Source organism: Schistocerca cancellata, chromosome 1, assembly GCF_023864275.1.
Source record: "Schistocerca cancellata isolate TAMUIC-IGC-003103 chromosome 1, iqSchCanc2.1, whole genome shotgun sequence".
NCBI classification, from domain to species: domain Eukaryota; kingdom Metazoa; phylum Arthropoda; class Insecta; order Orthoptera; family Acrididae; genus Schistocerca; species Schistocerca cancellata.
This window is the reverse complement of record NC_064626.1, coordinates 727,456,550-727,479,173: the sequence shown is the minus strand read 5'-3', so window position 1 is coordinate 727,479,173 and position 22,624 is coordinate 727,456,550.

The window sequence follows — 22,624 nt, the reverse complement described above, 5'->3', positions numbered from 1 at the left end:
TAATCAGAAATTTCATGATTAGCCATAATCTGTTTTCTTTTCCTTCAAGGATCTGTGAATGGTGGTACCGCTTTCAGCTCATGATCTCGCCCAGTGTGGGTTCCAGTTCCACATGAAGTTCTGAAGGCCACTATTGGCTTAAACAAAGATGTAATTGCTTTTGCGCCGACCCAACATTGTGAACTATTAGCTAAAATCGTTCGCTCGACAGACATAGCAGTACCGCGTACACTCTACCAGCAGATAATGTTTTATGAGAGATATTCAAGTCAATTATGAATAACCATTTGCATTGTAATATTTAACTTCATTGAAAATAGCATCTAAAATAACATACGAAAAGTACACTCAAATTGGAAATTGATGTTAAGAAATAACATCAGTATCAGTCTTACTATTAAAAATGGTTACGTATTCTGATCGATCCACGCAGTTCGGTCAGACACACAAGATTTTTAGCCATTTCTGCTAATAGTGTTTCGGCAGATGGTAACTTCAGTCGCACAGGACGTGTCATTTCAGAGAAAAGGCGTACAAATCCTCAAACGTTTAATGGTGTTCTACTTTTATGCAATTACATGGTGAAGTTCTCATCAAAACTCTTTGCTGTAAAACAGCATAATTTTATTTCATGTTAGTTCAGAATGAATATTTTTTTCGTTTGAGCCTGATATGTAGAGCTTAAAAAAACCAAAGCTTCCTGTTTCTTGAGACTGTTACTTATACGAAATATTTTCTGGTAGCTGTGTTTATAATGGGTGTAATTTTAATTGGAGATGATACCCCAAAAGTAACGACTCATTTTCTGGAAAACAATTGTTTCACAGGTCACTGAGATGCCCTCTGAAGAAAAGAGAACAGCCATTGTTTCCTGGAAACTTGATGGTAAAACATTCCAGGTGCTTGTGAGATGTACCGTCCAGGACATGGAAACGAGCCACCGATAGTGAGCAATATCTGGCTTCTAGTCGAGAGATTTAGACGAGGATGAAGCGTGCGTAATGAGGAACATCCTGGAGACCACCAACATCTGACGACGCAGTCCGGTGCATGGAAGAGGCCACTGAAGGGAGCCCACGCACTACCGTTAGTCGGCTGAGCTGCAAGTGGAACATTCCACCATACACTGTGCGGGAAGCTCTTTGTTTTACGCCGAAGAACACAGCGTACCGTACTACATGGAGGAGAAAGATTATGCCGGCATTATGGTAACGCGTACTGAAATTCTCGAGGTGGTGGAAAAAAAAAAACTTTTCTTCCTTTGCTCAAACGAAGCCACATTTCACACGTGTCCTTTTGTGAAGCGAGGCAGCTGCCAGATAAGGACCGACAACAATAATCATACGGCACAAGAATGGGAAACACCCTGACACTGAACGTATGACTTGGGATGACCAAGATTAAGATTTATGGACCATTCTTTTTTTAACAGCTTCCAGTTGCCTTGACTTGTTTGAGCTTTTTCTGGAACCGCAGTTGGAGTCTGATGGAATTCTGAATTCCGTTGAGAGCCAGAAAAACGGAACTCCTCCCAATTTGGCTCTCACTGTTCCAGTTTACCACAAGCACACTTCCCTGGACGGTGGACCGGTAGACGTTGATCGCATACGTGGGCTCCTAGGTCACCTGACCTTATCCCACTGCACTTCTTCGATTGCGGTTACATTAACTCTCGTGTGTACAGGATTAAAATCGGTAGCCTGCGTCAGCTGCAGGATCGGATTATGGAGACAGTTAGCAGCATCACACGTCATCAACTGTTAACGTGACCTGGGTTGTCATACAGGGTTGCCATGTTCAACTTAAATTTTTTCTAATGCCTCATATGTGTCCATGTTGTTTAAATATACGCTTTGTGTATTGAACAAATTGTCCACTCCTAAAGGTACTTGGTCAGAGCAGCTGACTGCTGTTTGGAGGATGTAGATTTCATTTCTGGTATTGCCAGCTATTCTTCCTTTGTAGGAGGATTGGTACAGGATCCAGATCACCTCGTAAGGCCAACTGAGGAGCTTCTCGACTCATTCCAAGGTCAAGCAACTCAAACTGAGGAGCTTCTCGACCGATTAGTAGCTGTTCCAAGATGAAGAAACTCAATAACGACAGGAATAGCGGCGTGATGACAACATGCCCCCCACATCGCATGTGAAGATGCCATTGCCAGAGGATGAAACGACAGTATGTTGGGCCTGATGACCCCGTCTAAGGGCAGAACGCGAACTTTGCCTTTTTTTGCTAAACATGTGTTTCATTAAAACAATTGTAACTTTTAGAAAACCCTTTATTTCCTTAAGTCTCTAGTGTGGAAACGCAAATGGACACAAAAATAGCTGTTGCAGCCCTTGTTTATCCTACACATTTGGATATGTTACACGAAACTTTAAGACATTCTAGATGTGGGTAGGATGTGCAAACGCAAATAAGGCAGACTGACTGACTGACTGCCTGACTGTCCGCAAGCTTCGGGCCAGCCAGACCAGCCAGCCCGACGTCGGCACGAGCTGACTGTGGCAGGTTGGCTGGCCAGGGGACAGCCGTTCAGCCCGGGTTCGAGGAAGCTGCGACGGGCTAGCTGCCCGCAGCGCACAGCTCTCATCCTGATACCCATTCTGCAACATTATATTCACATATCACTATATATGTGTATTGTGATCTTACCCTTTCTTTCTCAAGGTTCACGCCAACTTCAGTGCTCCATCCACGGGCAAACACTGTATACCAACCTGTACGATCCGTCACTGCTATACAGAGAGGGTGAGGTTCACGTTTTCTGATCCACTGGTCGTTTGTCACTGCGTACGTTTTTTATCACCACTGGTTCCACACAAACATCGTTGTCAGAAACACTCACTGCGTGCAAGCCAAAATACCGTCGCATTGCCGACTGCGGTGGCCGAGCGGTTCTAGGCGCTTCAGTCTGGAACCGTGCGACTGCTACGTTCGCAGGTTCGACTCCTGCCTCGGGCATGGCTGTGTGTGATGTTCTTAGGTTAGTTAGGTTTAAGTAGTTCCAACTTCTAGGGGACTGATGACCTCAGATGTTAAGTCCCATAGTGCTCAGAGCCATTTTTGAACCGTCGCATTGTGAATCCATTTTTGAGAAACTAGATCATTCTACCCTATTTGAACCCATTCACTCTGTCCTATGATGTCGACGAGACATACTATTACCTGATTTCACGATTCTACTTTTGGGCCACAGTACAGAGTGCACCGCAAGATTTCGAATTCTCAGCTGCTTTAGTTACTGTGCCTACAGTGTTCTGGGTTTGGATTCATTGTTTCTCGCTTCTCCAATTTCCTTACCTATTATCCTCTTCACACCAATGTGTATGTGTATTTCAAAATCTCAAAAAGTACGTTCGGGGGAAAATGGCTCTCAGGTTAGCTTTCTGCCTCCTCCTAAAAAAAAAAAAAAAATGCAACTACTGCTGCTTTATTTTTCTGCGACCTATAGTGAGTTACGCATATGAACGTTATCAGAATTTTTTGCTTCTGTGCTCCAAAATATCCGATATTCCTTTGAGGTCGGTCTATGAATTAAAGTGCGTTGCCAGCAGTGGCGACAAGTCATTACCTCATAATTGTCTCAGACCACCTTCTGAGGCTATGTAATGCTTCTGCTTTCGTTTATCCCTCTAGCAACGTAGGCGCAGTACTAAAAAGCAAATAAATGCAAATTTAAGCGCACTAATTTCCTGAAACAACCAGCTTTAATCGTAAACTTCTTTCAGTTAATGGCAGAGGTTATGACAGTAAAACATTTTTAAACTGTCTTGATTCCTAACATCTATGTTCAGCGACATAACGAACTACAGCATTTAAGAAATACGGCCTACGGTTTATCAACATTCAACGAGCCTTAAATGCTGGCATCTGTATCGGTAACTGCACAGTGCGCAGCTGAACACTTTTGATTTCCATTGATGCATGAAGCATTTCAAATACTGGTGTCCATTTTCAAGTGCATGATAATGACTTTGTCAGTTCACTGACGTGAGCCATGATGTAGAACATTACAATACACTCTCGTCGGTCATCCTTGAACTGAAAGATTCCATTATTCATAGGTTCCTCCGCGGTTTCAGAAATAAATAGCAACAACATACAGAAAATTTTCACTGATTCTTTGATAACCTATCGTTGGACACGCACGTCCTAATGTTAGTGAATGACTTAAGCAGCATCTCACGGGAAAGATGTTTCTTTATTGCATAATCGGAGAAAATATAAGAAAACAAAAAAATTGTGAATATGGTCGTGGGCCTGGTTACGAAAATTTGATTTATCTGCCCATTAAAAATATTCGCAAGGAGATATTGGTTGGTCTATTTTTCTACAACTCTACATGTCGTTATGTATGAAGACAGTAGACGTTGTGGAGGCAGTGGAGAATTGTTAAGGAATCGAAGTCATCTTCTCCATTCTATTGAGTGAGGTTGGGCAGTGGCAATAAATGCTGTCGTATTCTGGACGTTGACGGTTCAAATCCCCGTCCCAGCATCCAGGCTTAAGTTCTCCGTGGTTTTCCTAAATCGCTTAAAGCGAATGCCGGGACGGTTCCTTTGAGGTGGCACAAGAGATTTCTTTCCCCATCCTTCTCCAATCCGACCCTGTGCTTCGTCTCTAATGACCTCTTTGCCGACGGGATGTTGCACCCTAAACTGCCTCACTTCCCTCCTCTCTCTATAAAAACTGTGGAAAGCGGAATGCAGCAGCAAGTTTGCCCCCCTGTTTTGGATCTCGTCCCGCCGGTCACGACCGGAAAAAAGATAATATCAAAGAGAAGGAAATCGTTTTGCAAAATATAATCTATCCTTGCAGTTGTTTCCAACAAACTGTGCTAAATTAAACGCTCGTCAAGATGGAGTGGTCGACCTGTTGCTATAAAGAGCGGGTAGACAGTTTCCTGATTATATCCAGAAATCGCGAACACACAGCCAACCGCCGGCCGCGGTGGTCTCGCGGTTCTAGGAGCTCAGTCCGGAACCGTGCGACTGCTACGGTTGCAGGTTCGAATCCTGCCTCGGGCATGGATGTGTGTGATGTCCTTAGGTTAGTTAGGTTTAAGTAGTTCTTAGTTCTAGGGGACTGATGACCTAAGATGTTAAGTCCCATAGTGCTCAGAACCATTTGAAGCATAGCCAACCGTTTCCGACAAGCTGCCAGACGAAGGCGCCGAGTGTAGGTACACGAGGGCTCTGCGCCCTCTGGAGACTCGGCTACACGGCGTGACAAGCACCTATTTTCCAGTATCCACTTTACCGCGTTTGAGACGGAGCCCTTTATGGGACGTTTCATTACATCGTCCGTCATGTTAATTCTCGTCGTGCGGCCATAATCTCGTCAGACACTTTTTCACATGAATCACGTGAGTACAAATGGCAACTCCGCTGATGCACTACCCTTTTGCACCTTGTGTACGCGATACTACCGCCATCTGTGTATGTGCATATCGCTATCCGATGACTTTTGTCACCTTGGTGTATATACAGGGTGGTCCATTGATAGTGACCAAGCCAAATACTTCACGAAATAAGCATCAAATGAAAAAACTACAAAGAACGAAACTCGTTTAGCTTGAAGGGGCAAACCAGATCGCGCTATGGTTGGCTCGCTAGATTGCGCTGCCATAGGTCACACGGATATCAACTGCGGTTTTTTTTTTTTAAAATAGGAACCCCCATTTTTATTACATATTCGTGTAGTACGTAAAGAAATATGAATGTTTTAGTTGGACCACTTTTTTCGCTTTGTGTTAGATGGCGCTGTAATATTCACAAACGTATAAGTACGTGGTATCACGTAACATTCCGCCAGTGCGGACGGTATTTCCCTTACCGTTGTTAAAATGGACCGTTTACCAATTGCGGAAAAGCTCGGTATCGTGTTAATGTATGGCTATTGTGATCAAAATGCCTAACGGGCGTGTGCTATGTATGCTGCTCGGTATCCTGGACGACATCATCCAAGTGTCCGGACCGTTCGCCAGATAGCTACGTTATTTAAGCAAACAGGAAGTGTTCAGCCACATGTGAAACGTCAACCACGACCTGCAACAAATGATGATGATGATGATGATGATGATGCCCAAGTAGGTGTTTTAGCTGCTGTCGCGGCTATCCGCACATCGGTAGCAAACAAATTGCACGAGAATCGGGAATCTCAAAAACGTCGGTGTTGAGAATGCTACAACAACATCGATTGCACCAGTACAATATTTCTATGCACCAGGAACTGCATGGCGACGACTTTGAACGTCGTGTACAATTCTGCCACTGGGCACAAGAGAAATTATGGGACGATGACAGATTTTTTTCACGCGTTCTATTTAGCGTCGAAGCGTCCTTCACCAACAGCGGTAACGTAAACCGGCATAATATGCACTATTCGGCAACGGAAAATCCACGATGGCTGCGACAAGTGGAACCTCAGAGACCTTGGGGGGTTAATGTATGGCGCGGCATTATTGGAGGAAGGATAATTGGCCCCCATTTTATCGATGGCAAACTAAATGGTGCAATGTATGCTGATTTCCTACGTAATGTTCTACCAATGTTACTACAAGATGTTTCACTGCACGACAGAATGGCGATGTACTTCCAACATGATGGATTTCCGGCACATAGTTCGCGTGCGGTTGAAGCGATATTGAATAGCATATTTCATTACAGGTGGATTGGTCGTCGAAGCACCATACCACGGCCCGCATGTTCGCCGGATCTGACGTCCCCGGATTTCTTTCTGTGGGGAAAGTTGAAGGGTATTTGCTATCGTGATCCACCGACAACGCCTGACAACATGCGTCACCACATTGTCAATGCATGTGAGAACATTACGGAAGGCGAACTACTCACTGTTGAGAGGAATGTCGTTACACGTATTGCCAAATGCATTGAGGTTGACGGACATCATTTTGAGCATTTATTGCATTAATGCGGTATTTACAGGCAATTACGCTCTAACAGCATGCGTTCTCAGAAATGATAAGTTCACAAAGGTACATGTATCACATTGGAACAACCGAAATAAAATGTTCAAACGTACCTACGTTTTGTATTTTAATTTAAAAAACCTACTTGTTACCAACTGTCCGTCTAAAATTGTGAGCGATATGTTTGTGACTATTACAGCGCCATCTATCACAAAGCGAAAAAGTGGTCCAACTAAAACATTCATATTTCTTTACGTATTACACGAATATGTAATAAAAATGGGGGCTCCTATTTAAAAGAATGCAGTTGATATCCGTTTGACCTATGGCAGCGCCATCTAGCGAGCCACCCATAGCGCCATGTGGTTTCCCCCTACAAGATAGACAAGTTTCGTTCTTTGTAGTTTTTTCGTTTGACGCTTATTTCGTGAGATATTTGGCCCAGTCACGATCAATGGACCACCCTGTATACTGACGCCTGAAGACTTCTCTTCACTCAGAATGACACGCTGTTTTCTGTTTGCACGCTTTGTCTGGTAATCGATATGCTCTTATTTAGTTCAGTAGGCAGCCGTGCGGAACTAATGCCTTCCGGAAGTCAAGGAACACGGTACCTACCTGGTCGCCCATATCTACTGATTTGTGTGTCTCGAGGACAAAGAGTGTGCTGGGTTTCACAGGATCATTGCTTTCGGAATCCATGTCGCTTCCGACAGTGGAGATTTTCGGTCTGCAGAAATGTCATAATAAGCGAGAATAAAATATATTTCTATTTCTACAACACATAGACGTCAGAGATATATGGTTTTCTGCGTCTGTTCGACGACCCTTCTTGAACACGAGAATTACCAGCACTTTTTTCCAAATATTATGAACGCTTCGCTCCCCAAGACACCTACGATACACTGCTCCTGTAAGAGTGGCTAGTTCTTTCGCATACTATACGTAGAATCGAACTGGTATCCCATCTCCAGGGAACCATCCTCTGTTGAGCGATTTCGGTCACTTATTTCGAAACATGTCATTTTGCCGTTCGTGCGACGATTTAAGGAAGGAACTACAGTTTGATCTTCTTCTGTGACACAATTTTGCAGAAAGACGTTTAGTATTTCGGCATTTTCCCATATGATCAGAACTTCTTAGGATTTTCCGTTAAGTTGGTAGCTAGAATTTTACTTTCTTATTCTTTAAACGCTTGACGCTTAGCCCTTCTCACGCAAGTTTTGGCTATGTATAATTTCTGTTTATCTATAAGGTTTTGGCTGTGTTTAAATTTGCAGTAAAACTCTCTTTGCTTTCATCGCAGCTTCCTAACACGGTTGTCGAACGACGGTGGGTCTTCTCCATCTCTCAAAATTTTGCTTGGGACATAAGCGTTTGTACGATGCTCTTGAACTTTGTCCAGTGATGCTCAACAATGTCACTGCTGGGGATGACATTGTATTCCTATTTAAAAAAAAAAAAAAATAAAAAAAAAGGCTCTGAGCACTATGCGACTTAACTTCTGAGGTCATCAGTCGCCTAGAACTTAGAACTAATTAAACCTAACTAAGCTAAGGACATCACACACACCCATGCCCGAGGCAGGATTCGAACCTGCAACCGGAGCGGTCGCTCGGCTCCAGACTGAGGCGCCTAGAACCGCACGGCCACTCCGGCCGGCCTGTATTCCTATTTACAGCCATACTCACTGATGTAACGGCCTTACGATCACTGATTAGCTGTTCAACTCTTGAGCCTAAAAGTTCGAGTCTGTGTGTCACCAGCAGATCACAGAGAAAATTTCATTTAACGTGTACTACGCTCTTCCAGCACAACCGATAAGTTAACTCACTATGTTTGTGTGTAGAGAACTTGAGCTGCAATTTTGCGAAACCGTGTATAGTAGAAATATTTAAGAGTTCTATCCGTTACTCCTCTATGCAAATTTTTAATATGGGTCACAGTTCTGTCTAAGCAGAGAACAGACAGTGACAGAAGGTTTACTACCACTTGCTGTACTTACCAGAGAACATATTACTTCAATAACTTGAAGAAATACAATTCAGCCCACAGCAGTGGAGCTCAGCCACCATTAATACTGATAAAATGAAAATACGAAGGGAGTTCAATAAGTAATGCAACACTTTTTTTACAAGTTGGTTTTATTCATGAATCCAATACAACAAATTATTCTACCCTCTTTTGGCTACAAAACCCTATTTGTCAACATAATCTGCCTTCAATGTGACGGCCTTACGCCACACTACTGGAGGGCCTGTAGGGCTGCATGGTACCACTCTACTGGTTGACATCGGAGCCAAAGTCTTGTGGCATCAATAACCTACCCATCATCCAAGTACAGCTTCCCTCGGACTGCATCCTTCATTGGGCTACACAGATGGACGGAAGATTCTAGATCCGGGCTGTAGGGTGCATGAGGAAGAACAGTCCAACGAGGTTTCGTGAGCTTCTCTCGGGTGTACACGCTGAAGTCGTTTCTTCAATTCCAACACTGCAACAGCCACAGCTGTGTGCGGTCGGCCGGCACGCGGAGATCGGACAGGTTTGCGCTACCTTGTTACGATGATGACAGACAGACCCCTCCGCCAACGACTCACCGTGTTACTGTTCACTGCCAAGTCTCCGTATACAGTCTGAAAGTTCCTGTGAATATTTGAGATGCTCTTCTGGTTTCCTACGAAAATAAACTCTGTGACAGCTCTCTGTTTGGAGAGCCCCTCCGTTGTAGACGTCATTTTCAAGGTTACGAATAGCGCCTCCACCAGTCGGACCTTCATGAAACTATTGGGGCTGAACGGGGAGTAGTCTAGAATGTCCCACAACAAGGTCCACATTATTTCAACCGAAACTGGTCGAGAAAAAAATGTGTTGTATTACTTATTGAGCGCTCCTCATGTATGCTTTACGACTGCGAATAATGGGCACAGAGACTGTTGGAGGTAACGGAGTCATTATAATGCTAAGTGCTATGACCAGTTTTTAAAACAAGAGATTTCATTAAGTCTTATCAATACTATTCTTATTAATATTTGTACATCGTGGCCTGTGTTGTTCTGTACATGACTGCAATTGCAGAAATAAGTGTCTCATGTTGTTGTTGTTCTTATATATTCTTATATCTGATTCTATGCTGTACATCCGGCCAGCCTCTAGCACTATCACTGCCAAACACAGATGAACATGCCGGCCTCGATAAAGGCACATGATAAGGCCAGGAAAAAATGGAAGAAGTAAATCCCACATCATTAGAAAAAAAATGTCTACTATTTATGCTGGAAGTGACAGCCCACAATTACACATATTAATAAATGGCGTCTCGTTTCAGTTACGAAAATTGAAAAGAAGATAACATAAATCGAAATGTTACAACGAACTTCGTCCTGCAGTCGGATATCTGTATGAATCGGCATGTAAAGTTGAATTTATTTCCTTTCCACAGCCTTTGAGTCACGATACATGGACTCTTTATTTCACCTCTTGTCTGATGCGTTCGCTGTTTACGAATCACCTATATTATGCATGTCGCTTGCTGCAGCTTTTTTTTTTTCAGAAATATGTCGATTGCACCTATTTAGTGAGATACGTCAAAAACACGCCCGCTGCAGACGCGAGATACGGACGAACGATCTGCAGAATGCGCTCGCCTTTGTCTCAATTTATTTAGCCGTTTCCGTCCGACGCGGCGTGCGCCTTTGTTCGGAGCTCCGGCGAGGCAGACTTTCCGACAGCCACTCGATTCCGTCACGCTGGACGGTCAGCTTTGTTCCCGCCGCGGTCAAGAACCTGCGCTTGTTTTGGTTTCCTCTGCCCACACAAAGGGGAGTGCGAAATTCTCGAGAAACGCGACTGCTGTTGGAAAGTAGCTCTCGCCGTTCTGCTGAAGTTCGTTAACAGTGAGAGATTCAGCATTCATCTGGGTGAGGCAACAATAACAAACGCAACTAATGGAAATTATATTTACATAAACAGAGCCAACAGTTATCACAAATAATATATTCTGAATCATGTCGACAGCGACATAGGTACACACCACAGCACAAGTCATCGACTAGATCTTTCATACACATACGCAAGTACACTTTCACGAAACTAGGATTTCATATTTTTTGTCAGGGGTACATCATGTCAAAGCCAGACTAAAAATAATTCCCATCTTCATAAAAATAGTTCCCATCTTTCAGTTCTGACTCAGGTTCTAGAAAGGTCTCCCGTGTTTGAGAGGGAAGCAGCTGAATTGGACATACCATCTCAAATATTCACAGTAACTGGGACTCTCTCTCTCTCTCTCTCTCTCTCTCTCTCTCTCTCTATTCTTGACTCTAACGTGGGCCCGCTCTACCTAGAGAATGAAAAGTTCGGTATCATGTATAGATGCTAATAAACTCAAGGTTAAAACGCAACAGGAAATATCTTACTGCGCAGTCAATCACAAAATTAAAAAAAAAAAAAAAAAAAAAACTACTGTACAGCTTATTGAACCTCGATCCATTTCCCCAGTCGCTGATGGCAAAACACCTGTTCAACGGCACGACACATACGTTTCTCCAAATTTTTAATTGTTTACATTAGCACACCTTTCGTTGAACGTAGTGTCTTAGGCTTGTCATTATCGATGAAGTACAATGTTGTGTTTTGTTGTATTTGTTGACAATATGCTTATATACCTAAAATGACTACTGCAACGAAGAAAAGCAAATTTTTGCCTTTTAATGTTAGGTTAGAAGCACTGAAACGACAAAGGAGAAACAATAAAAAAAATTGCTCTCAATATAGTATCGACGAAGTTACTATTGGTGACTGGTCATGTAATCGACTTAAATTGGAACAGTTTTCTTCAAAGAAATGCTCTGAAGAATCTCTCAACAGAAAAACTATAAAATAATCGGAATTTGGAAAAAAAGCAAGCCGAGCGTTGCTCGTGCGATTCGTTCTTATAAACATAGTTTTTTTTCTTTTCCCAAATAAATTTCGATAGTCCGATTTTCAATACTTCGAGGTTGTCCGGGTCCCGTTCACCTCTACTTATCGATATTATACTGTGCTTGCATTTATGTATAACAGTGTGGTGCAGATTGCAGGCTGTGAAACTAATTTAAGAACAACATCCTCCTACACACAGACCACCCACAACACTCACACTCTGTACCATGCATCTATCAGACAGGGGCATCACATATGCTTACGTATCTTACGATAACGCCTTCTACGTGTTGTAAGTATAAAGGACCGTCAAGTGAAAACGGTACAGAAGCCAAAAAAGTAACTAAACTGTTTATCATTTGAAAAATCATCTCTGTGCGCGACAAGGCGGTTAATGCCTTCATGGAAAAATGTTGGAGGTTGCCTACTAAATCACGATTATACCCAGTCAAGCACCTTTTCGTTGTCTCGGAACGGTTGGGAACCACTGCTGTAGGCGTAAACATTTCGACACGGTTAGTCGGTCACTAAGCGTGCAACATTAACGCTACTGTGTGTGAGTGCGGGTGAGCTCAACTGAAAATAAAAGACCAAGAAGACAGGTAGAGCACCACCTATCACGGTTTTGACGCACTTATGATACTGAAACAAACTGTTAAGCCAATGCAGCAACACTGAAGACTGCTGATGACTAGCAATAAGCGAGACCGATTCGGTCATTACAAATCATCTTAAAGCGACGGTGCTTTTCAGCGCCATAAATACTCTACCCCTCTAGTCTAGAGTCAGTCGCTCAGTAGGATCGATGGCGTTGATTGTCGTTCGTACTCGAATCTCTGATTATATGCTGTTACACATCGTGTGAGACTGTTCCAGTATTTGTCACCCTCTTGCTGCCTGATATGATGACCACTGGTCCGTAGCCACCGATGATATGAACCAGCAGCCAGTGCTGAAGGCGCCAGTGATGGGTTGTCTACGAGTCCACCTACACCGTTCCAGTTCAGGGCACCAATTGCTCTGAAACTTCAGCGTCGTTCGGGTCAGACGGCTTACGGAATCAGAAGGCCACGACCAGCATTCAACATGACATCATGGCATCCTACATAGCGATCCATCTGATGAGCCGTAACCTATGAGGGACGGAGTTTCTCAGGACGACGTGTGAGCCAAACACACATGCATGGCGGTCAGAGCCTCATCCAAAGCAGTCCAGACGCTGGGATGCTCCGAAAAACGGACGGGCAACTAGCCACACTGCGATCAGCGACCTGCGCTGGGGGCTGATTCAGCGATCTCCGTCGGCCTGGAGTCCGCCTCTGGATTCAGCAGGTTCTCCTCTGGCTTACGAAGCCAGCAGCCGCCGTGGAAGGCACGGCGACGAGATGCATTCGCAGGTACGAAGGAAGTAATATTATATCTTGTTTTATTGCGTCTAACAACGCCACACAGGGCCCTCGGACTCTTATCTTGACGGAATAGTAGCCCGGGCGAGAGCGAAACCTATAGCTAGTTACGGAAGATTTTACGACCCTCATCGCGACTATTAACTTTGATAATTCTCCATTTATATGCTAAATTCCCAGGTGGCATTCTCTGAATCTCTCAGGATTGACTCTAAAACTCCATCTATAACTGAAGGGTGAATGGGTTTTCAGAATAGAGGAGCTTATGGAAACAGCAGACGTTGTACGATAATACATAGTAATTGAGTGAGCTGCTCAAATTAATATACTGTTGATGTCCGTTTACTTAACATGAGGTTGAATTATCAATTTCCTAATATGACTGCAATGCTTTATACTTACAGTTCCATGCTAACGGCTCCGGACGCCTCAAGCTTTTTCCTTCAAGCTGCAAGACACGGACTTGCGACTTGACGTTTTCACGTTTCTACCACGGGATGCACACTGTAGATTACTTACCGCGCGCCCTTAAAATGGTGAGAAAGAACTCATAAATGTTCGCAGTGACCAAAACACCGCCTGTGAAGCAGAGAAAAGGTTTCCACTCACTTTACACTTGCGTGCCCACCGTCTACTCTGCGAGACAAGACGTACGGTTACTGCTGGCAACTGCGTGAGAGATTCCAGTACTCATTTTTGTACCAACTACCGGCAACTCTCTGCAAGTCGTTACAAAGGGTCATGGCGGACGAGAGCGATCGATGCTACAGTAGCCGAGCGCCGTTTTCATTCGTTATGGTCTTTCTGTTAGACAGACATGGGCTAAGGAGCGTGACTGATTGCTCATAAGGCTGCCATACCGCGCCAAGTTTGGCGCCCTCAAATAATGAGATAGCGGTGTTCCAGTTTCTGCAGCGCTGATGTGTGATGTGTGGGTGGCCGGCGGCTTACGTGAGGCTTGTGTGGCAACACAGCGAGGTAATAATGGGCCAACGAGAAAGCCCAGCCGGTACGACCATCACTCTGTAGCTTTAAATCCTTGAATGAAGGCGCGACGGAAAGTCGAGGACAAAAATCGACTAATGAAAATTCATCTCCGCATTAAGTGATCGCAGCGCATTCTGTCGCTACACTGAAGTTTATTTTCCTACGTAAGGTGCTGGTCAATGATATGCACGTAAAAGGGCATCGTTCTGGAGATAACATATGTTGTTCAAGTAATAAACTATTTCGTTAGCGAAAAGTAATATAATAAATTCGTGTAGTAACTGGAAACTGGATATAAAATTACTGTAGGAGAAAAAATGATCACATAGAATCACAGAGCGAATTTATCTATAAAGATTGTTTAAAATTATATTGTTGATTTCTGATATTAGGTGTGATATAACAGAAGAACGACAGAAAAATCTATGTTTTACGAATTTAAAAGTTTGATAGTTATTAACAGTGTATCTAGATAAATATTAAATTTGATGTGCGGAAGAAGATGCAATGTTATATGCGTATGTACGGTCACCATTCAAAGATTTTTGACCCGTTTTAATATTGTGCTATTTTTACGTATTTCTCTATTTAAATTCTGTTTGATCTTCAGCAGATACGGCTTTCCACCGCGTTGAAATATGAAGGCCTCTGAAGTTCTGAAAATTAAGCTCTATTTACAAGTTAATACTGCGAATAGATATTCTCCACTTTAAGACAGTCACCGTCATTAGTTATTACTATTTTCTGTACATTTCAGTTCACGGGTACCTCAGTCCTCCAACTGACGCCTCGAAGTTATTCGATTAGGCGAACATCTCTCCTGGGATCCCCCGTTGTCATAGAACTAAGGGCCGCCTGTAGTTTGATACGTACAGACAGCACAAATTGATTTCAACATCACTGGTTCTGTATAAATAATTTTGTATAGACTTCTATGGCGACATATTCTCAACTTCAGGGTCAGTTTGTTTATGTTTTCATCAGATATTACTGTTTAGTGGTATTTTCCAGTACTTTTCGGCAAACAGGTTATTACGACGCTTGATGATAAACTTTTTCAATCTAATTGGACACAAACACAAAAACACAAACTCTGAAATAACGAGAAAGGGCGAAAATCTAAATGGCAATACACAAAACAGCCAGAAATCTGAAAATGGCCAACTCCTCTACCGCATCCGACAAGATAATTGCGAACATCGAAATAAAAATACAGAAAACTCTCGTCTCTTTTGTATGCCAACCAAGAGGGCATGTTTACTATTAAAACAGCATTTTTTTCTAGTCAGGATAATATGAAAGGCTTTCTTTTAAAATGTGGCATATGGTAATTCTTAAAGTACAATCTCACAAACCATGAGACCCTCTCACGGATCGTGAAACAACAGCTAGAGGACAGTGTCCTCTCAGAAGAATGGTCAAGGTGACATTACTGGCCGGACTTTCAGGAAGAAAGAACGTCATGCATCTACGTTTCTGCCCTTAAAAAATGGGGGGGGGGGGGGGGGCACGTTGCATCGAAACGACACTGCATACTACACTTTCGTAAGCCAACACAGATGCAAGCGAGCGCTTACCGTGCTCGGTACAGTGTGTGTGTGCAGACGGTATTTGAGTACGGAAGCAGGATGGCGCAGCGGACACATCTGAGTGGCATTAAGCGTTAAGGTATCTCCGGCAAATTAGAACGTGGCCACAGTCAACACAAAGTCAGCAGGGAGTCGAATGTCTCCCGTAGCGCATGTCGTAGCTGTGGGGCAGATTCTACGAGGAAGGAAACATTCAACGTTGAAGCAGGTGAAGTTGACTTCGAACTATACCGCACGTGAGGATCGTTTCTTGGGGGACAATGTGCCAGGATGGGACATGTATTTGCTATTATCCGAAATCGATAGGAAAGATGTTGAACTTTTTTTTTTTTAGGTTAAGCAGTAGTGCGTTACCGAAAACGAAGAAAAGATAGGTTTACTGTACTCAGTCGCAAATTCGTGTTTAATTTATAACCACGATGTATTTCGAGTTTTAGCACAGTAAATAAAATTCGACATCGAGAGTTTTGCAATGACACGTGTAACAACTGCAGACCTGCCTTCTTTTCTATCCCGCACAAAGCAATCTTCAATATGTTGAAAGATGCTGCACTAGTCTGGAAGCTTCTGTAACCGCAACGGTGAAGTACGGACATTCTGATGAGAAAGTAATCAATACAAATAACGATTGTCCGGTCTGTATTCGTTCGGTGAATACAGTATTCGAGTTTGTTATACCGCAACACAAGGAGAATTGGAGAGCGGACAGTACGTACTCACTTACAACAAGGATTTCTTTGCTGTAGAATATACCTGGCACAGATTTTTATATTAGATTACGAACTGACTCTCTACATGCAGTGCACCGATTGTACAGGATCACCGGTAAGATATGCGACTATGACACTGTTAATGACTGGCTTCTGCGCTGTCAACATCGGACTCTTCTCAGGACATGGTAAGTACCGTGTAACGTGGTTGCACGCTTTACTGCGACATTATTAATTTTCTGAATACAATTCAGTACAATGTTCGTCGTTGTAAACTCATGACAAAAATATTTTTATTTGGCTTTAGTGCGTGTTTGTAGTTTAAAATGAGCATGATTTGAGGGAAGTAAGATAAATTACTGTGTGCTCAAGCAGCGACACTTGCAAAGAGGTTATGAGACCTAAAATAAGATAACCACGCTCGCCTCTAGTTAACTGAAGTGAAGTTTAGAATCAATAATTGCAGCTGATAATGGCGTATTCAGAGAGGAAAACAATTTTCTCCTCTAAGAAGACTCATCAACATTCCTTTTTTGACGACAAAGGTCACAGAATAACGTAGCAGCTTCATACGACCATTATTGCTAAGAAACACAAGTTGGACATTCTCCAGCTTGTCAGGATAGACAGCTGCATAAGCAATCCTGACAGCCAACATGAGTAGGTCGCATCGGGGACAACGCGAGTTATGCAAATTAGTCTCCTTGGAGGTGGCTATGCTCTGCGGTGTCAGACGGTAATTACCCATTCAGTTGCAGGCAATGCTTGCTGCGAACTTTCTCCTGTCTCTGGTGTTCCAGAGTCTTGCACGATTGTATTTTAGAAATAAAATACTGTTGTTGCTCTCGGGCTAAAACACTGAAATCCAGTTCGGATGTATCATTGCACTGTGTGAGAACGCGAAGACTTTGCTCCACGTCAGATGATCAAATTTTGAATCGGCACTGTACGGCACAGAAGGGGCAGTTACCTTTTTTGCGTCAGTCTAGTCTTTGTTTAAACGAAGTATCTAACACCGACTCTATTACTTTCATGAAAATAAAATCATCTTTCACAATTAAGCCGCTGGTTTTGAGTGTACAGTTTTGGTTGTATGACGAACTTCCTTAAACATTAACCAACACTAACTGCATGTCTAATGATGTAGTACTCCAGAATAAGAAAGTTCTTGTGACACCTGCCACCATTAACAAAAAGGAACCGCATCAGTCGCCGTAAATGTTTCCTGGAAGTCGACATAAAATGAAATAAAACTTCGCGAATGACATGGACTGGGGACTGCACGGAATGTATGATTTCTCAGGTATTATCACAAAATGTTCAAACAACAGACCAGATTAGCTCAAAGGTAACTCGAAACGTGAGGTCAAACATAAAACAACGCAGATTTTTCCATTCCGAAGGATTCCCTTCTTTCTTTCCTGATGAAATATCGTACTTCATGGGTCTTAATTCTTATTTTTTGTTCTGTCTGACGGACCGAGAAACAACACTTCTTCACACATCCATCAGGGCAATGAGTGTCAAAAGCACAATATTTCGACAACTTCGTGAAATGTTCTGAAGAAAGCCATTGGCTGTGCTCGCTTTCCAGATTTCAGTCGGCCTACAGGGCGTAACTGGACATACAGCACAGCTGTGTACTCGAAAATGTTCACGTGTTCCAAGAAAGACTATAGGAAATACCAGAGCATGTCACCTAAATAAACCTGTAGTCGAATTTTTCTGAACTATTTCCAGGTTACTAAGCGAAGCAATGTACATACATACGAGACGATACACAAATTTCTCATAACGCGTCAATTTGGTCTGTAGCTGTTTTTGTACTCTCAATGTGCCACTCAATTTTGTACAAAAATATCAGAAATTATAGATATCTGCAACTGAAATGTAAACTGTGGAGAGAGTTTGCTGGTATATTTACGTTGTTTACTGTATATAGATCATCTTTGATGATTTGTTATGCAGCTAATATGATTATGGTGTATTAAATACCAAATGCAAAGTAAGGAAATGAAAAAAGATCATAGCTTGAGCAATTTTTCTTTGCTCTTTCTAGGAGTCTCCAAATAAGTAACTCACCTACATTCTGTCACTATGATTGCTGCCATACATGTGGATAGCACTACTACGACGAAATCTCTCAATAAAACTACTATGAAGGATGTAACATATACTTTGTAAGTAACATTTGAACATGAAGTGTGTCACTCTAGCTCAGGGCAAATTCCATTAGATTCGTCAGCCTAAGCTATTTTCTATAGCCAAGCCCCAACAACCATCTGACGGTGATGTCATTTGTCTTACAATCTGAACCACTTTAAAACTAAGAACATTCCTTACTTCGAATTTGAATTACGAGACCCATTTTCTTGTGTGTGCATGAGACATATTGAAATACTGAGATAAAACCCCTCTTCTACCTTTAGCGAATTTTGTTAAGAGTGTGCCTCACCACTGTTAGTTCTCGTGCAGTGTTCTATGAAAGACAGAAAGATGGTGAAGCCTGGTGCAAACACATAGCCTACTCTTGTCTTCAGCACTAATGGTGGCGACGAGTAAACGTCGTCATCCGACGTTTGTAGCACCATCGACAGTCACACTGCTCTCTCTCATAGTGAGGCACTATAAGGAAGTATGTGTTTTTCACACGGCACTGACACAGAGCTTAGGTGGCGGAGACTTTTCTTTAGTACAGATTCAAGCTATCGATCAATTCGACTACCGAAGCTGGTGGGACGTCTTTCTGAATTTCTCTGTTTAGTGTGGATCACGTTCCTGCATCAGTTTCCTCTTAATAAGAAGTTACATCATAATACAGTTTGTAATGGCTCGAATAAAAATTATACCAAATTACTCAAAGGATGAAGCTCACGAAAGAAAATTAAGAATTAACTTTCCTTTGGCGACGATGTTATTAAAGACGATACCCAAGCTAGGAGAGGAAAAGGTACTTAGATTGGAAAAGGATAAATAATGAAACTGCCCGTGTGTTTCTAAAAGAAACGAGTGATTTATGGAAACAGCGGAGAATATAAATCTGGATGGCTAGACAAGTTTTGAACGCCAGCCCTTCCGAATGCGAGTCCAGTGTTCAACCAATTTTAGCGAAGACGTTGCAATTAAACATATGACTGAAAAAATATGTTTTCTATTCCTTTCTGTTTGAGACACTATACATTGAAATAGAAAAGTAATGTCAAAGGGAGAAAGAGAATTGTCACGTCGCGAGAAGCAAGAAGTCTGTGAAGGTTTCTGCGCTTGCATTATGAATAGTTTCTCAAAGAACACGAAATCTGTGGATAAATATTTCTTAGTTAATGGCTGATGGGCGCCCGCGTATTTCCCTTGACTCCGGGAAACGTCATGCATGATAATTGTGTCACGGTCAGCGCCTAAGTTAACTTGAGAGACGTGGCCAGATATTACGAGGAAACCGGGAAAAATACCTCGCACTGGGCAGGAAAGATATGGATACAGAGTAACGAAGCTAGTTTTAACGCCCTCACTAATATATTTTGTTTGTTTGGCGCTTTATTAAAATTTATTTCCAATTACATGAACATTTAATAACAATGTTGAAAAGCTCCCACAGAAAAAAAATCGACACTCTCTCCTACTACGTAAAAGGCAAGGATGAGTCACATGTGGGAACTCAGACATAATATCGTAGATAAATAAAGGAATAACTTAGATATCTCTGTTGCACAGAATTATTCAACTAGACAAGCCCTCACAAAAAAGTAGACTACTGGCGAATAAAAGAAAATGCATTTCCATTTAAATTAAAGCATAGAAATATAGTTCGTTTGTAAGTAAGTACTTGTTGAAGTTGGACTGAAAGACGTATCAAGTACAAAAATTCAAAAATGTATCAAAAAATAAACATATCTAACAGAGAAAGTACATTGCTACTCGGTACACAAACAAAAGTTGGGAATAAAGGAAGAGAAATCACGAAACGTTATAGCCAAGGGATTATGGAGATATCTGAATACGCAGCATCTTATTACTGAAGGACTGAATCTCTGGTTATCGTCTAGTCAAGTCGAGTGTATTAGTGGCAAAATTCAGAATTTCTTTGAACAACTAGAGTAATTGCATCGTGTATTTGCGATATCTTTTTGCCGGTATGCTGAGCAGATTTTGAACTGAATTACAGCATATCATGAAAGATTTACGTCGTAATGTAAGAAGTGTCAAGACAGTAAACGACAATCTGTTGTGAACGGTGTTTGTTCATGCAATTCTTTTTAACAGCCTTTTATTTGCAGTTACTACTTGGAAGAATGATTTAAAGGAAGTACATACGGAATATGTGAATACAAAATCCAATATTATAAATATAGCAACAGAGGTGCTGGGCTTAAAGGGGAAACGACCACAGGCGTGCAGCAGAATGGTGGTCCGAGGAAACAGAGGTGTCAGTTAAAGAAAAGAGGAACGCAGTCAACCAGTGATTGAATGATCGGAAGCAACAAGAAAAATCTACAAGGAAAACAAGAATGAAATGATAAAAAAATAATAAGGATAGCAAAAATGAAGCAAGGGAAAAGACAAGTGACAATGTCAACAGCAAACTAGGATTTGGGAAAGCGAAATAAGCGTGGTCAGCATTGAAAGAACTTCAACAAGAGACGAAACCCAAAACCAGTGTTCAACTCATAACACTCGAAGAATGCGAAGAATATATTTGGAAACTATTAAATGAGGACACAGAAGAATATCTGGAGGAAGGACCAGTGGAAGAAAAGGAATAGGAAGGGAAGGAGATCAAAATTTTAGAAAGCATGGTGAGTAAGATATTAAGATCAGGGAAGAATGACAAATCATCTGGACCAGGCAGTATCAGTCTGGAGTTCTTAAAATATGGTGGCGAAAAAATCGTGAAACTAAAAACGCCTTTATTCAATAAAATGTTGCATGGAAATTCAGTACCCAAGGAAATGAAGCTGGGATATATTAATACTGTATTTAAGAAAGGGGATCGCAAAGGCTGCTCGAACTATAAGGAAAAAATGAAATGCTCGTATGGCACTGATGGCCGGGAGGCTTCATCCAGGGAAGTTCGGCCTCCGGGTGCAAGTCGTATTTCAGGTGATGCCACACTCGGCGACTTACGCGTCGGTGATGATAAGGGCAGCACAACACCCAGTCCACGAGAGGAGAATATCTCCAATCCGACTGAGAATCGAACCCGGGCCCGGTGCATGGTCGGCAAACACGTCACCACTCAGCTAAGAAGACGGACACTATCGTGGAATTTGTGTTAAAAACACATTAATGAAAATGTTTGGGAAAATAATTAAAATTAGCTGGAAAGAAATTTTAAAACGCAGGAAGAACAATGTGGTTTCACAGCCACTGGATCATGCGTAGACCATATTCTTGCATTACGACAGATCTTTGAGAAACACAGGGAAAAAATCGAAACACATACGTGTAATTTTTATAGATTTAGAAAAAGCATACGATATTGTCTCGAGAAAAATACTTTGGAGAGCATTACATATGGCGAACATAAAGGGTCCTTTAACTAAAATAATACAAGGAATATATGAAAATAATGTACTTCAAGTGAAAATCCGTAAGACACTGTCATAGAAATTTATATATTTTTTGGAGTGCACTATCAGGGGGAGGGGTGGCGACCCATCGCCCCTGCCGCCTTTTACTACCGGGAAGGAGCCCAGTAGTCCAGTTAAATAGTAGATATACCTTGCAAAAGGTGGGCTAGAAGAGTTTATTTTTTCAACTCGTTCATATGGTTGGAAAGATTCGAAAACCGAGTTTTGCCAACAAAATTTCGTTTGGGAAAACTTTCTGCAGTTAAAAAACTTCGAAAATTACGGACTTTTTTCAGTTTTTTCTAAATATCTCAGTTTCATTTGCTCCTATCGCTTTAACGTCTATTTTCTTTTTTAAAGAGCACAAAATTCTTTACAAATTTGATTCTTGCCATTTTTTTTCTCCCAATATCTAAGGCGCTACAGGGCCTCAAATAATACCAATTTTTCAAATTTTGAGCATAGTGACAAGATAACTTATTTTTGAACACTATTTTTCAGTTTCTGT